Source organism: Hylobates moloch, unplaced genomic scaffold (assembly GCF_009828535.3).
Source record: "Hylobates moloch isolate HMO894 unplaced genomic scaffold, HMol_V3 SCAFFOLD_22, whole genome shotgun sequence".
NCBI classification, from domain to species: domain Eukaryota; kingdom Metazoa; phylum Chordata; class Mammalia; order Primates; family Hylobatidae; genus Hylobates; species Hylobates moloch.
The window spans coordinates 22,214,584-22,229,702 of record NW_026652297.1 but is presented as its reverse complement, the minus strand read 5'-3'; positions in this window follow the sequence as shown (position 1 = coordinate 22,229,702).

Genomic DNA, 15,119 nt, shown 5'->3' with positions numbered 1-15,119 from the left:
AGCTAATTAATTCAGATTGACTGCTGGGCTTCATTTTTATTTGGATTTTTAAAAAATGAATGAGGGTAGCAGATCAATAACATATGTGCAGTCTGGCCTCAACTTCTAAAACGTTATCTGCCAGCTGGGTTCTGCATCCTTCTTTCATCCTACAGAGAGAAGTTTCTGGGAGGACAGTGTCTTCCAAATATTAGCAAAAGTCAAAGCTGTCTTGGCTGAGTTTGAGAGCAGGGCACCTGGAGAAAGTCTGGGTACTGAATTCAGACAGGTCTGATCTCGCTGTCATTTACTAACTGCGGATTCGCCATTCTGGGCTTCAGTTTTCTCATCTGTAAAATGGGCATGATGTTCCCCACTGCACAGGCTGCTGAAGGGAATCAAATTGCAGAGTAGGTGATCACTGGATGATGGTAAGAACATCACAGGGCCAGGCAGGGTGGCTCACGCCTATAATCCCAGCACTTTGGGAGGCCGAGGTGGGCAGATACTTGAGGTCAGGAGTTTAAGACCAGCCTGGCCAACATGGTGAGACCTCACCTCTACTAAAAATACAAAAATTAGCCAGGCGTGGTGGCACAAGCCTTTAATCCCAGCTACTGCGGAGGCTGAGGCACAGGAATTGCTTGAATCCGGGAGACAGAGGCTGCAGTAAGCCCAGATCACGCCCTGCACTCCAGCCTGGGTGACAAAGTGAGACTTTGTCTCAAAAAAAAAAAAAAAAATCACAGACGATGTACCCTGTCACATGTCACACCAGGTCCTCAATGTAAGTGTTGTCTCTTAGAAAATGTTCATCACTTCATTCATTTGTTCAACAAACTATTTATTTTTTTGAGACGGAGTCTCGCTCTGTCACCCAGGCTGGAGTGCAGTGGTGCGGTCTCAGCTAACTGCAAGCTCCGCCTCCCGGGTTCACGCCATTCTCCTGCCTCAACCACCCGAGTAGCTGGGACTACAGGTGCCCGCCACCACGCCCGGCTAATTTTTTTGTATTTTTAGTACAGACGGGGTTTCACTGTATTAGCCAGGATGGTCTCGATCTCCTGACCTCATGATCTGGCCACCTCGGCCTCCCAAAGTGCTGGGATTACAGGCGTGAGCCACCGTGCCCAGCCAACAAACGGTATTTACTAAGCACTTAAACTGGGTTACGGCACAGGTGCTGTGGGTATGCACCAGTGAACAAGATCAACTGGGTCCCGGCCATGATGGTATTGACATTCTCACTAGAGGAGACGTCAGTACACAAATAAACAAATAATCTTTGGAAAAAATGAAGCAGGTCCATGAGCTAGAGAGTGAGGAGGCCAGGGAGACCTCAGGCCTTAGGGCTGAGACTGGGCTGATGAGAAGGAGCCAACCTTGTGAGATGAAGGAGAAAGACCAAGTGCACAGGCCTCAGGGGACTGAGCGTGGAATGTGGCTAGACGGGTGGGCATGGGCCAGATTGCATGGGACTTCTAATCAGGGATTGCAAATGTTTTCTGTAAAGGTTGTAGGCATTATGGCCCTTTATGGGTCTCAGTCACAACCACTCAATTCTGCCCTTGTAGCTGATAGCAGCCATAGACAATATGCAAAGACTGGGCATGGCTGTGTTCCAACAAAACTTTATTGACAAAACAGATGACAAGCAGGATTTGGCCCATAGGTTGCCTTTGTTTTAAGTCATGGCAGACAGTTTCAAGTTGATTCCAGGTACAATGGATTGCCACTTTAAGGACGGATACGTCCTTATTAGGTCCATGTTTATGACTTTGATCTGGGGCTTTGCATCAATAATAAGCTGAATTATAGCAGGGCCCCCAGATGTTCTGAACAGAATCCAGGAGTGTCCTCATGCTATTCAGAGCTGGCCAGGAGAGAATTAAAAGAAGAGGAAGGAGGAGGAAGAGCAAGAGGAGGAATAGAAGAACAAGAGGAAGAATGAAAAGACAGAGAAGGAGAAGGCGATGGGAAGAAGAAAAAGAAGGAGAAGAAAGAGGAGGAAGAGAAGGAGGAGAAGAGGGAGGAGAAGGAGGAGGAGAAGAGGAGGAAGGAGAAAAGGAGGAAGAGGAGAGGAAGGAGGAGGAGAAAGAGGAAAAAAGAGGAGGAGGAGGAGGAGGAGAAAGGGGATAAGGAGAAAGAGGAGGAGAAGGAGGAAGAAGAGGAGAAGGTGGAGGAGGAGGAGACATATTCCTTGTATTGAATAAAAGGAGTCTTTTTGGTCTGGCTTCTTTCTCTAAAATTATACCTGCAAGGCACCTCTTTTGTGAGTCGTGGCATTAGGTTTATCATCATTGTTCTAAGGTAGGCCATTGTGTGACTACATCGCAACTTGTTTATGCATTCTTCTGTTAGTTACATCCCAAGGAGTACATGGGTACCTAGGAGGCCTCAAAGGCTGAATTCAGATGCTGCGACACAGACGTGGTCCCACAGCCAGGCAGGCCCTGGCTCAGCATCTGGTGCTGGGATTCTGGGGGATCTAGGGCCCCACAGTGGCTTCCGTGGGTCCTGATAGACAGGGAGGAATGGGCTTTCGAGAGTGAATCCCTGAAAAGCCCTGGCCCAGCTCTCCACTCTTCCAAGCTTCTGGTTTATTTCAGATAAAGAGCATCAACAACCCAGATTTGAGCCTGGCAGGCGGACAGTGGAGGTGGGGATGGGGTGGCGGGAGGGGAGCTTTCTACTCTTGGTTTGGTTCATTCATCCCCACTCTTGGTTCAGCAGACACATACTGAAACAACCACACCTGTCCTGGAATGTTGAAGAGTTTTCATAAGATTAGGGAAATAACCACTGGTGGGAACTCCCCCTGTTTCTCTCCCGTCTTCCTAACCCCCAGGCCCTGCCTGGGACTTCCCTGGGCATCCACTAGCCCTGCCAGGCTACCACAGCTTCTATGCCCCAGACTACCCCTCTGGCCAAAGCAGGCCTCCACCTGGCGGGAGGAAGAGGCACCTTGTCCTGGTGCTCGCACCCTGGCTGGCAGACACATGACACCCAGAAGCCCCCTGAGGCTGGGGCCACCCACATTACTGCATTGTCCACACTGCAGTGTGCCAGTTGTTAGGCACTGAGAATACCACATCTGCCTCCCTCAGGCAGTTGGAGTGAGAGCTACTTGGATGGCTAGCCTTGACCCTTGATAGCAAGGCTACAGAGAACAAGAGTAATAATAACCATAATAGAGATGATGATAAGGCTAACTAGAGCTAATGTTCCTCAGCTCTTACCACATTCCAGGCACAGTTCTAATCCTCATAACCTCACTCTGAGGTGGGTACACTGGAGGGGTATAAAGAAAGGGTAAGTAGTCTGGGTGCGGTGGCTCATGCCTGTAATCCCAGCACTTTGGGAGGCCAAGGTGGGCAGATCACTTGAGGTCAAGAGTTCAAGACCAGTCTGGCCAACATGGTGAAACCCCGTCTCTACTAAAAATACAAAAATTAGTCCGGCGTGGTGGTGCACACCTGGAGTCCCAGCTACTCAGGAGGGTGAGGCAGGAGAATTGCTTGAACCTGGGAGATGGAGGTTGCAGTGAGCTGAGATTGCACCACTGCACTCCAGCCTGGGTGACAGAGCGAGAATCTCTCTCAAAAACAAAAAAGACAAGTAGAGGGTAGCAAGGCGGCCTGAAAGGTGGGAGACAGGCAGGGAGAGGGACATGCCAGAGGGTGGATCAGTATCTCCACCAGTGCTGTGGAGGGAAGGGTGCGAGAGCGTGTGGTGGGAGGCCGGGTAGGGTGAGCACTCATGGGGATGCTGCCTGCGGAGGTGTTTGGGCCTTATTCTGGAGGAGACACATACTGCATGCTATTTTCTAGTGATTTCTTGATTTACACATCTTGCTCCACCTCATTTCCTCTCATACAGCAACAGTGATGAGGACAGTGGCTGAAAATACAAGTGGTGTCAGCAATGATCCATTGACGTGAGCCCCTCTGTTCTTTCCCATCTCCTGCCAGCCTCCAACATGTTGCATATGGTTCTTCATATGACTCTCTCCCATGCTGTTTAAAAGTATGCATGAAACCTTACTCACAGCAATGTCACACAATACCATAAGAAAGAACACAATGAAGCCAACAGTGAGAATTTAGAACAAGCTGCTTGTCAGCTCTGATTGCTGTCTTGGGTCCCTACTTCATCAACACCCTCTCCCCAGCCAGACATTCTCATCAGCTCCCTTGGCTGTAAATTCCATGCATATGTGCTAATGACCCCCAAAATGTGTCTTGCCAGTCTTGACTGCTCCTCTAAGCTCCAAACTCATATATCAAACTGCCTACTTTGCATCTCCATGTAGATGGTTAATAGGGTCTCAGATTCAGCATGTCCAAAGAAGAGCTCTTGATCTCCCTGGAATGTGCTCTTTCCCTAAACTTCCCTGCTTCATTTCTCAAGCCAGAATCTCAGATGTTATCTCAGGTTCCTTGTTTTCCTCATCCTACTCATCCAGTTGCTTGGAAAGTCTTTATCCCCAACATAGTGACAGCTTGTTGAGAGACGAAGGTGCACCAATCCACAGCTTGATGTTGCATCAAGTAGAAGATGATCAGGTGGCCTGAAGGGTGGGACTAAGATGTACCATCTTACTTGATGGTGCATCCAACGTAGCTTGGATCACCCTTGTCTCACCATGTCTCTTGCAACCTTTGTCACTTAGACTGTCATAGCCCCTTGCCATGGATGATTGCGTCAGCACCCTGACTGGTTTACAGGGTTCCAAATGATCCATTCCGCCCATTTCTCCAGGTTCATCTAGTGCCACTCTTCCCTTTGCCTATCTCTTCCCAGTCTCCACCCAACTGAGCTCCTTCCTGCCTTAGAGCCTTTGCGCATGCTCCTCTCTCTGCCTGGAATGCTATTTCCACCCTCTTCATATAAGTGAATCCCACCTTTTCAGTGTCATGTTTTCAGAGCGGCCTTAACATAAGTATCTAAGGTAGAATCCCTCCTGCTGTTCTTTGCTGGAACCCGACTTGTTTCTGTAAAACTCATATTACAATTTGTGTAATTTCATTTACAGGTCTGTTTGTTTGTTGCCTGTGCCGCCTTAATGGAGTTAGCTGGAGTTCTCTTTCCCCAGCATGTAGAACAGTGCCTGGCACATACAAGTGCTTGATAAATTAAGTGTAGAATGAATGCAGATGGTATAATGCCTTCATTTGTTTGCTGATTAGAAAGAACAAAATCCTGTCAAAAGCATACATATGTGAGGCATAATTTATTTATGAGATTTTTTTGCTGACGTGTATTTCCTATGTGATGCATCACATTTAGGTCAAAAAAATATCAAAAGTGATAGGGCTCTAAAGAACTGCTTAGCTGACAAAGACAAAAACTCTGGACCAGAGACCCTCGGGGAGGCGGCTGTGTATGACGGCCTTGCTGGGCTAGATATACCGGGTCCATCTACAAAGGTCTGTTGTGTGATTATAGTGCTCAGCCCTGCTCAATTATGCAATTCAGATAAGCTAAATTACCTAGGGCCTGTGGCAGCAAAGAACCTTTCCTGGCAGAGCCCTGGTCTTGTTTCCAGGATACAAAACCCGTTTCTTCTGGACTGAGGTCCAAATTCACACTTGGCAGTGAGGGGCAGGACCCACCACAAGGAGAGCATCTGTTTTTCAGAAAGAAAAGGATAATGATGAAAAGAAACCATGGGGTGCTGGCTTTAAGGAAGGAGGTGCTGTGAGGACAGTTACACAGAGTGTTGGCAGAAATGGGGCTTAATACTTATCTATCACTCTGGGGAAGTCACTTGACTTCTTTAGGCCTAAATTTCCGAATATGAAAGCCATGGTTCCCAAACTTCCTTTATATATGCTTTAAAAACAGGTTTTCTAGCCTGGGCAACATATTGAGACCTTGTCTGTATAAATAATAATTTAAAAATTAGGCCGGAAGTGCTGGCTCATGCCTGTAATTCCAGCACTTTGGGAGGCTGAGGCGGGCAGATCACTTGAGGTCAGGAGTTCCAGACCAGCCTGGCCACCATGGCATAACCCCGTCTCTACTAAAAATACAAAAATTAGCCTGGTAGTGGCACTTGCCTGTAATCCCAGCTACTGGGGAGGCTGAGGCAGGAGAATTGCTTGAGCTCTGGAGGCAGAGGTTGTAGTGAACCAAGATTGGGCCACTACACTCCAGCCTGGGTGACATAGTAAGACTCTGTCTCAAAACAAATAAATAAATAAAATAAAATAAAATAATAAATAAATAAAATTAGCTGGACATAGTGGTGCATGTCTGTAGTCCCAGTTACTCAAGACGCTGAGGCAGGAGAATTGGTTGAGCCCAGAAGGTTGAGGCTGCAGTGAGCCGTGATTGTGCCACTGCACTCCAGCCTGGGTGACAGAGCGAGTCTCAAAAAACAAAAAACAAAAAATTCCTGAGGTTTAATTCATTTTAAGTAGACAGTTCAAGGCTTTGATAAGTGTGTATACCTATGTAATGACCACCCTACTCAAGGTATGGCACCTTTCCGTAATTCCCACACGTTCTGTGTCCCCATCCAATCAGTCCTCTTTTGCTCAACACTGGTTGAGATGACTCACGGTGCTGCGTGCATCAGTAGCTTGCTCTTTTTCACAGCTGAGTAGAAGCCCATTGTTCCAGTCAGCTCAGGCTGCTATTACAGTGCCATAGACTCAGTGACTTATAAACAAGATATTTCTCTCTCACAGTTTTGGAGGCTGGATGTCTGAGATCAGGGTGCCAGCATGGTCAGCTTCTGGGGAGAGCTCTCTTCCAGGTTGCAAACTGCTGACTCCTCAGTGTGTCCTCACATGGCGGAAGGAAGCAAGAGAGCCCTCTGGGGAGACTTTCATAAGGGCACTAATCCCATTCATGAAGGCTCCACCCTCCTGACCTAATCATCTACCAAAGGCCCCACCTCCTAATACCATCGCCTTGGGGTTTAGGATCTCAACACACAAACATCCAGTCCATAACACCCACTGTTTAAATACACCGCAGTTTGTATACCCTTTCACCTGTTGGTGGACATTTGGATTTGGGTTGTTTCCAGTTTGGGGCTACTATGAATAAGGTTGTCATGTACAAATCTTTGTATAGGCATATGTTTTCATTTTTCTTTGGTGAATTCCTAGGAGTACAAACTTTGTTAGATGCAGAACCCTGATGTGTTAGGAGGATTACAGTGAAACAAGGGTGGGTTCCTGGAGCTATGCCCTTACACCCATGGTAACCCAAGTCACCTCTATGGGACCCAAGGGGTCCTGCGGTTGATGGCTCCAGTCAACCCTTCTGTGTGGTCAGTCTGATCTGCCTGACGGCCCCTCTCAAAAAGGGGAACACTTCTCTGGTTGCAGGTATGGGTACAATGAGAGGAGCCTTCTCTTGCTCATGTGAGCCAATGCTAAGATTTTCTGACCAGGAAAAATCCAGGGTACAAATGAGCATCCAATCCTGATTTATTATAAATTACGATGTGTATGATATATCACAAAAAATTATCTTAAATCAATAGTAAATGATTATAAATGTCACATACTGGCACTTACAAACCCACTCAGTTTTCCTGAAATTTTCAATTTTTCCTGTGAAAATAATGAGGCAAATCTAAATGCTTTGTAGAGATTATTGGTAGAATTCATTTTTGTAACTCTTTTAGTAGAACAAGATATTATCTAGACTCTTGTTATTCAAAGTGTGGATCTCAAGCAGGCAACAGGCAGCCCTGGGAGCTTGTAAATGCAGAATCTGAGCCCTGTGTCATATTTACATTTGATATTTTGGAGGGGCCTGGGCAGAATGATATGGTTTGGCTGTGTCCCCACCCAAATCTCATCTTGAATTGCAGTTCCCACAATTCTCACATTTTGTGGGAGGGACCAGGTGGAGATAATTGAATCATGTGGGCAGTTATCCCCATGCTGTTTTTGTGATAGCAAGTTACTTCTCACGAGATCTGATGGTTTTATACGTGGCTTTCCCCCTTTTGCTCAGCACTTCTCCTTGCTGCCACCATGTGAAGAAGGACATGTTTGCTTCCCCTTTTGCCATGATTGTAAGTTTCCTGAGGCCTCCCCAGCTATGCAGAACTGTGAGTCAATTAAATTTATTTCATTTATAAATTACCCAGTCTTGGACAGTCCTTTATAGTAGCATGAGAACAGATTAATACACCAAACAATACACCATCGCTACCCCTGCTGCTCAGCTGCTGGGTTCAGAACAACCAGAATGAAAAATATGTAAGCCTCCACCTGACATGTGATATTACTTTGACCAGTACATTTCAGATTGCCAACCTATACATACTATGGCATCATTTTCATAGGACATACAATTACTATTAGGCATACTCTCTAATATTAAATAAAATGGTAAGAAGAGAGTTGCAAGAGTACTGAAATTGGAATCAGAAGTCCTGGAGTCTGGTTTTACACTTAAATCCTGGCTAGTTCTCTGCCCTAAGCAGAACTTTTCCTTACCTTAACCTCTCTTGCCTCAGTTTCTGCATTTTAAATATTTAAAACAAATATTGAATCAGATTATCCCAATGGACATTGCTAGGTCTGAAATGCTATTATGCCAACCATTTCATTTACCTAAGCCCAAAGGAGACACATTTTAACTCCTGATATATTCCTACAGAGACTGCAAAATTCCAAGGCTCAAGCCTCATCGAGACCACCTAAATCTGTGAATATGACTTTGATTTGTCTTTTTCACTTATTTATCATCCGTATTGATTTTCAAAATTTCTGAGATATAGAAAATGCATGATCCAACAGCAGATGTGGGAAGAAAAGAGGAAAAAGACCTGTACTTCAACCAGGGCAATTCTTTTCCTTCTCCTATATGTCCCTGACAATTAAATGGAGACCCATGCTCTTTATATTGAAGGCAAATTTTTATCCCTTTCTCTTTCTCTGAATCAATCTATATGACCTCCCCTTGCTGGAAAAGAAAAGAAGGTGCTCCAAATTCTACTTCTACTAAGCTCTAGTTATTAGGAGCGTTTTCCATGTCTTAACTAGTTTCCACAATTGTCAAAAGTACATTTTCTGATTTTTCCATTATGTAACCTATATTGTATATAATGCTATATATAATATATTATAACCTATATAATATAGGCTACACAATTAATAGAAAATTCAGAAAATGGATTTCTGATTTTATATATATACACACTTGAATTCTAAGAGAAGATGGAAGGTTATTGTATTATACTCTTACCTGAAAACAGGCTGCTTTCAGGGTTGTCCCAGGAAGTCACTGTCTACCTTGATTTCAGCTTGCAAGGACATGAGGCTTCCACTGTCTCTTGATAACCCATTGCCATGCAGCTTTCCTGGGGTCAGGAAGTTTCTGGCTCTGAACCACCATGTTCCCTGTTTTTGAGGAGAACACAGAGCAGCTTCATTATTGACATGAAGGCTGACATTACTCAGCTGCTAACCCATTAGTTATTTTCACTTGGCTAACATAGCCCAAGGAGCTGTGTCCAAAGCTCCTTCCCATCTGCTTACTTTGGGTGGGCTCTTCCTCAGTTTCCTCTTATGCTTTAGGTGAAAGAATCTCCACAGTAAACAGAGATGAACACTCACATCCACAGAAGAGTATTCTCAATGTTTTCTTCTGCAATCACTTGGTAGAATATATTTACATTCAATATATTTATATGGTCGGGTATGTTTCTCCATGAACAGAAATTTTAAGGACTGCCCCTTTCTCCTTTGTGAGAAAGTAAAAACACAGCCCTGCAACACAACAGTGGTGTGGTAACTATAAGTGATATTACGATTCACAAGTACCTCAATAGTGGACAACTGCCACAATCATTAATGCAACAGTTCTGGAGGGAGGGGCTGCTCATCGCTCACAATGCCAAAGATACTGTGGGCTCTGAGAAATTTCTTTCTGCCTGGCCAGTGTGTGTGTGTGTGTGTGTGTGTGTGTGTGTGTGTGTGTGTGTGTGTAATTTTAATGAGAATGTCTTCAGAGTGACATTTATTCTCCAGTTGGCCACAGTCCTCACTGCTCCTGATTGTACTCTCATCAGTTTCACACATTTACATCACCAGCCTGGCTCCTGAAAGCATTTCTGTGTACAACTCTTGCCCATTTCCCTTTCCCAATGATGATAATCATCATTTATCCCACCATTACACTTCTCTTTGAATATTTCTGAGTGACATTTAGCCTCACTGACTCATGACGATTGTGATGCACTAACGTCTTCTGCAGTGGATGTTCTGCTAACCCTGGATGAATCAGCCCTGGCCCATCTTGCATTTGGACTGTTTGTCCTTCCTGTGTTTATAGCTGTAATTTATCCTTGTGGATGTAAAATCTGTTGATACATGTCCCCTTTTACTAAAGTCTTAAAATATTTAAATCTGTCCTTCCAAGTTACTAATGATAACATCCTGTTTGGTTTCCTTTGCAGGGCCAATATATTTGTCTGACTTATCAGCTATTAAAATAGGGTTACATGCAGTGAACTCTGATGAACCATGCCTGTGGAGGTAATAGAGGTATAGATATTCCCCAAATAACTTGCATCAACCTTGGAATATAATCACTCACTTAACCATACACATGCATTTTAAGGATAATGCATGTGGCTACTTCATGCTCAAGCTAATTCTCTCTCAGGGCTGCCCTCTTGTCAGCATTCCAGCAGCAGACAGTAAGGTAAGTTTACATAATTTTAACTATGAGTTACCACTGGCTGAAATGACTGTCATATAGCCCAATCCGCCTCCTCCAGGCTGGGTCTGAACTATAACTTGGACAGGTGTGTGGGCTGAAGAAGGAAGGATGTGTGAAAGCCTCTTGCTATGAGCCTTCCCTCCCACACCCATGGCAGGCATCACTGATGGGTCAATGCCTCGTGAAGGACTTTATCAGCTAGTGATATTTACCTGGGCATGAGTTTTCAGGGAGGGGTAACTGTTATTTATTATTCCTTATTTAAATAATAATGATGTGATTTCTCAGAAGAATTCATACTCCTCTAAATTTAAAAGCACTCGAGATGTCAGCTTGACTGCCATTTCCTGCTTGTGCCCCTATGATGAGGCCTGAGAGTAGACACATTCTATCCTCTACACCAGTTCCCCAATTCAGGAGAAAGACCCAGAGGACAACACACTTGCATGAAAACCTTCCCAGCCATGAACATCAAGCAAGCAGTTCTGCATTCATAAAAAGGAACAGAGTTCTATGGACTTCCTGACACACCATGAAAAATACTAGTGTAAAAGAGAGGAGGACCAAGACAAACACACAGAACAACTGTCCACAGAGGTAATAAAGGAGAGAAAAAAAATTAGAAGGATCTAAATGGGTCCTAATTACAGTCACAAAACAGGAATAGTTCCCATAAAAAGAAGTAATCACCAGAAAAAAGGTCTTAAAAACAGGAAATATTAAAGCCAGCATCATATGAATCAATCTAAGAACTGAACAAGAAAGCATCAAGAAAGTCTCCTAAGACATGGAGCAAAAGCAAAATAGATGAATAAAATGAAGGACAGTTAAGGGACCCTGTGGATTGATCTAGGAGGTTTAACATCCATCTACAATCATCCCCTGGCGTCTGTGGGGGATTGGTTCCAGGACCCCCGCAGACGTCAAAAATCCATGAATGCTCAAGTTCTGTATATAAAATGGTGTCTTACAAAAGAAGTACATGCTCATTGTTACCAAAAAAAGTCAAATGCTGACAATCTATGCACATCTTCTAGTATCCTTTAAATAATCACTAGATTACTTATAATACCTAATACAATGTAAAAGCTATGTAAACAGTTGTTATACTCTATTGTTTAGGAAATAATGACAAGAAAAAAAGGTCTGTACGCATTCAGTGCAGACACAACCATCCTTTGTTCATTTATTTTTTATTTTTATTTTTAATTTTTTTTTTGCTGGACACCATTAATTAGAGGTACATATTTTTTACAAAAATATTTTCTATCCGCTGTTAGCAGAACCTATAAATGTGGATTACATGGATACAAAAGGCTGGCTGTAATAGGAATTCTGGAAAGAAAGAATAGTCAGAATAGAGAGATTGTAATTAAATAAACAGTAGAAAAATATTTCCAGAGTTGACACACAAGATTTCATAATAAAAGGGCCTATCAGTGATCAAGCAGGACATTAAATATCACTGACACACTGAAGACTCTCAAACCTGTGTCCCTGACGTCTCGCTGCCTAGACCATTTGACTATACACTGGCTCCATCAGTCTATCTGGCACATCACTTTAGATAGGTCCTAACAGCACTTTTAATGTTTTTCTCCAAACCTGCTTTCCCCCAGGTCTTGCTGCTTTCATTGAATGGCATGCTGTTCACCTAGTTGCTCAGGTGAAAACCAAGGAGCCATCCTTGATTTCATTTCCTTTCCTCCTGCATCCAATCAAGATCCACATCTGATAACATCTCCCCATCTCTACGGCCACACTCTATTCCAAACCACCATCATGGCTTGCCTGGTTGACAGCAATAGCTTCCTAACAGATCTTCCTGTTCCTCCTCTAGATCCTTTATAATCCCAATTTCCATACAACAGTGAGAGTGATCTTTAAAGTGGAAATCATATCATATTCCTCCGTAGTTTATCCAGAATAAGATCTGAGTTCCTTGCAGGTTCTGCAGGGTCTATCTCCTTTTTGGCTCTCAGACCTCATCTCCTACCCCTTTCAAGCATTGATTACAAATTATCCAGTCACCCTGGCATGTTTCTGTTTCCAGACATCCAGTCCGTTCCTGCCTTGGTCCTTTGGGGTCGTGTTCCCTTTCTACTAGTGCTCCTTCCCAGATCGCTACATGGCTCCTTCCTATTATTCAGAGCTCTGCTTCAGTGTCACTTTAGAGAGGCTCCCCACCCCTAATCACCTCATCGAAACCACCCCCTCATCCTGCACCAGTTTACTGTGACCTGTTCCATTCTCCTGTTGTATTTTCTTGGTACTTACTGATATCTGAAGGTTTCTCATCTGCTTATTTGTTCATATTTTATTGTTTATTTCCCACATTAGAATGTAACCTCCATAAGAACAGGAAACTTATGGCTTCATTCCCAGCCTCTAGGGTTCCTAGCAATCAATATCTATAATAACTATTTGTTCAATGAATGAATAAACTTATATGTATCATCACAACATTTTAGAACAGCAAAAAAGCAAGAATAAATCCAGAAAGTTCCCAGGATAATGAAACAGATTACTTACAAAGGAGCAAGATCAGAAACCTACCTGTTTTCTTATAAGCAATACTAGTTCTAGAAAAAAAAGTAGTGCTACTTCAAGGTTCCAAGAGTAAATGGTTTTGAGCCTAGAATTAGATACCCAGCCAAACTTTCAATCAGATATGAGAACAGTAAATAAGTTTTGAATGTGGACTCAGAAAATCTGCCTTCTATAAACACTTTATGAAAGAATGACTCACAAATGTACTCAGAAAAAAAAAGAAAAGAAAAAAGAAGAAAATAGAATGCAAGAAAGAGCAATATATACTCAAATTAAGTCAGCATGGAAATAACTAAAAGTGAATCCCAAAATTAAACCTGTGCAGCATGCCTAATAAGTAATTTATCCAAATTAAAATAAGAAATCAGAAGGTTCAGAGAAGAAAACATCTTCAAAAGAAAATAAGCTGTAGGCTAGGTGTGGTGGCTCACGCCTGAAATCCCAGCACTTTGGGACGTTGAGGCAGGTGGATTTCTTGAGCTCAGGTGTTCGAGACCAGCCTGGGCAACATGGCAAAACCGTGTCTCTACAAAAAGTACAAAAATTAGCTGGGCATGGTGGTGGCTGCCTGTAATCTCAGCTACTCCAGAGTCTGAGGCACAAGAGTCACGTGAACCCGGGAGGCAGAGGTTGCAGTGAGCAGAGATCACACCACTGCACTCCAGCCTGGGTGACAGAGAGAGACACTGTCTCAAATAATAGTAATAATAAGTTGTAACATGTTATATGATTAAGAAACAAGGAAAATTTTACTGATAAGGGAAAAGCATGAAATAATAGTAATAATAATACAGCATATTCCCCACTCCACTCCTACTTCCAACTGTTTTTCTCCTAATTTTTCTGGTATATTTTTCTTTTTAAGATGTAAAATCAGCTTTATTAAGGTATAATTTACATACAATAAAATGTAAAGATATCAAATGTACAATTCAATGAGTTTTGACAGATGTCATGTACATTGTAAGTATAACTAGGTACACTAGTTGTACTATTTGTACTAGTTGTATACTAGTTGCAACCAGGTGTACTACACCAATCATGATTTTGACTTACTACATCTATATTACATGTAAGTCACTCCAGAAAGTTCCCTTTGGGGTCAACTCCCACTACAACCCACCCCACTCTAGGAAACCACTCACATGATTTTTTTTTTTTTTTTTTTTTTTGAGACGGAGTCTCTCTCTGTCGCCCAGGCTGGAGTGCAGTGGCGCAATCTCGGCTCACTGCAAGCTCCACCTCCCAGGTTCACGCCATTCTCCTACCTCAGCCTCTCCGAGTAGCTGGGACTACAGGTGCCCGCCACCACGCCCGGCTAATTTTTTTGTATTTTTTAGTAGAGACGGGGTTTCACCGTGGTCTCGATCTCCTGACCTCGTGATCTGCCCGCCTCGGCCTCCTAAAGTGCTGGGATTACAAGCGTGAGCCACCGCGCCCGGCCCACTCACATGATTTCTATTACTATCTCTTAGTTTTGCCTATTCTAGAACTAATGGAATTATGCGGTATGTAGTCTGTAGTGTCTGGACTTATTCACTCAGCAAGAGGTTTTATAGAGTCAACCATGTTTGTTGCAGGTACCACCTTATTCTTATAGTTGAACATACATCTATTTCCTGAATATAGCACAATTCATTTTTCCATTTTTGTATTGATGGTCATTTGGGTAGTTTAAGGTTTTTGAATACTATGAATATGAATAAAGCTACTATAAATATTCTTGTGTGAGTCTTACAGTAGATATAAGATGGAATTAGAATTGTTAGTTCATAGGTCAGGTGTATGTTTAACAATATTTAAAAATGTCCAACTATTTTCCAAAGTGGTTGTACCATTTTCTTTCCAACAGTAATGTATAAGAATTATATTTTCACCAACATTTAGTATTG